General features: G+C 44.6%; 1 pseudogene; it reads left to right on the top strand.

Annotated features, from left to right (window-relative positions):
* The first annotated feature begins 236 nt into the window (after window positions 1–236).
* LOC101041509 (neugrin-like) lies at window positions 237–1,720 on the top strand (annotated as a pseudogene).
* Window positions 1,721–2,611: the final 891 nt, after the last annotated feature.

Genomic DNA, 2,611 nt, shown 5'->3' with positions numbered 1-2,611 from the left:
TTTCTCAAATAAATTAGAAAGTGGGGATTGAACCAGAAACATTATTTCATGTTTCTGAATTTGATTTGACAAAGCTTCACCTGAGTAATAATTGGTGAATAATCTTGTAAATTTATGTGCAATTTAAAGAGATAGCATAAGTAAAGGGAGAACGTCTTAATTATGTAATATCTTTTAAAACTCATTCTGTCAAAGAATATACGCAATTTGGCTGCTGAAGGCTGGTTTGTGTCCACATGATGGTTATCCTGAGTCTCTAGATGGGCGAGCGTGTCCGTGCTGGCATTGCTTGCTGCGGGTTTGAGACCCAGTGGGTGGCGGGCCTAGGCCATATTGGCTGGAAGCCTGACCCTGATTCCTGCTGGGAGCCGGAGGAACCAGAGCTGCAGGAGATGGGAGGAGGTACCGGCTTTTCCTGGCCCTCAGCTTGAAGCAGCACCTGGCTCCCCTGCGTCCCCTTGGCACTGGGGACAGCAGCCCTGGTTCCTTCTTACCCTTGTCAGGGCCCAGCACCAGGTGTTCAGCTCCCCTGGGACCACTGGTTCCTTCACTAATGACGTATTTCATCGCCAGTCGAGAGAGTTCGGCATGCTTAAGGACACTTACTGTTTTAGGGGTTAGCTTTCTGGGTGTATAGAGCAGCCTTAGGCTGGCAACATGGCCAACATGGCCCGGTTGTGATCAAAGAGAAGTGGGCTAAGTGCTCCATGACTTAGCCTGAGGCTCTTCAAACATCCATCCTGCTTCCGTGCATGGCTTCTGCCATTGGTTCTCTCCCCCAGCACCCTGCAACGCTGGAAAAAAGCAATACGATTCCAGAAAATTTGCAGGCAAATGAAATGGAGGTGCCTGGTCCTGATCAGTTCCCAGGCTGGCAGAAGGCTCTGCTGTCAGTACTGATCCGATACAAAGAGGTGGTTTGTTTGTTTGTTTGTTTTTGTTTTTGTTTGCCAGAGTGTCGCTGTCTCAGTGGCACCATCTCTGCTCCTGAAACCTCCACCTCTTGGGTTCAAACGAATCTCCCGCCTCAGCCTCCTGAGTAGCTGGGATTACAGGCACCTGCCACAACGCACGACTAATTTTTTTGCATTTTTAGTAGAGATGGTGTTTCACCACATTGGCCATCCGTGTCTCAAACTCCCGACCTCAGGCGATCCACCCGTCTCGGCCTCCCAAAGTGCTGGGATTACAGTGTGAGCCACCGTGGGAGGAGCGCAGAAGTTTAAAAAGCAAGTTTGTACCCACATTGGAGCAGAAGCTGAAGCAGGGTTTTAAAAAGTCCTTAAGAAAGCTGGGCTTGCCTAGCTCCTGCAGCTCCAGGGCTCTGGGAACACCTCGAAACTGCTCCCTGCAGGTCACTCGGTATCAGGATCTTTGCTTATGCCAGGGCATGAAGCCTCATCCAAAGACCCGAAATACAGCACAATTTTGAAAGAATAGATTCAAACACTCACAGGGAAAATACACCAAGGAGATAGAAGGGAAGGAATGAAGGAATCCAGGGCCTGTAAGAGAGCTTTGGCAGCCCTGGGTCATCAGGCAGAGCTGCAGAAGTACTCCAGTGATTGTGAAAGCACCAGAAGGACTGGCCATGGTGGGCTGCCAAGTGATCAGAAGCTGGTGGAGTTAAAGGGAAGGGAGTGGGTAACTTCAGCAGCAAAGTAGGCAGAGGGGGCAGGGGTTCTTTGACAGCAACAGGAACTTCCTGTACAGAATTTGAGTCGTGGCTTGGCTTGTGAAGATGCCTCGTGAAACACAGCTGGGCAAGAATTAATATAAATGGAGCAGCCTTGAATTCTGCCTATGGATAAGCTAGCTTGGAAGAGGAAGAAGTGATGAGCCTGGGTTGTGGGAGGAAAGAGGTGCGTGGATAGATTCAAACTTCTTGTAGCAGTGCTCCCAGTCTGACCTCTGTAGAACTTCAGTACTCAACCCTTCTTACCGGGGCTCTCTGTATGTTGAAAACCAGTCTGGTTGCATGTATTGTTACAATTTTCTGTGATACTTGCAATATATATTTGAGCAGAAGTGAAAAGTTGGACTTCTGACCTCATTTTCTTCTTTATCAGTGAACACTAACAATTCTGGGAAAACTTAGTCAATTGGTTTTCCTTACAAGCAAAATCAAGTAAAATATAGCAAGAAAAGAAAACATTTTTCTGATTATTTTTATTAATAATTTTTATAATTCGTTCTAAAATATAAATGTCTATTGTACAATAAAAATTATTACACCTATTTACTGTTTTGTTATTAGCATATGTCATGGCATATAACCTAACATTAAATAGAAGTTTAAAGTATTTATGGGATTTTAAAAAGTTTTGGATCTATGAAAATATTTTAAAATTATTCTGTAATCATTTATACCACAAGTACAAAGAATCAAAACAAAATATTTCATGTGCTAAAACTAGGAAAAGATCAGTTGAATCCCATAAGTATCAGAATATAAGGGCTAAATGTGGTACAGTTTGGAAGTTATTGTCAGAGGACGTGGAAGAAGCTCACACCAGGCTTATCTGCTTTGTTTACAGTAAGGTAGGGTGAAGAAGGAATGAAGGCAATTTCAAAGGATCAAAACTCATTCATTTCGGAGGAGGAGTGCAGG

The sequence above is a fragment of the Saimiri boliviensis genome, chromosome 9 (genome assembly GCF_048565385.1).
Source record: "Saimiri boliviensis isolate mSaiBol1 chromosome 9, mSaiBol1.pri, whole genome shotgun sequence".
Taxonomy (NCBI): domain Eukaryota; kingdom Metazoa; phylum Chordata; class Mammalia; order Primates; family Cebidae; genus Saimiri; species Saimiri boliviensis.
Note: the sequence above shows the minus strand (reverse complement) of the source record. Positions and strands in the feature narration are given on the sequence as shown.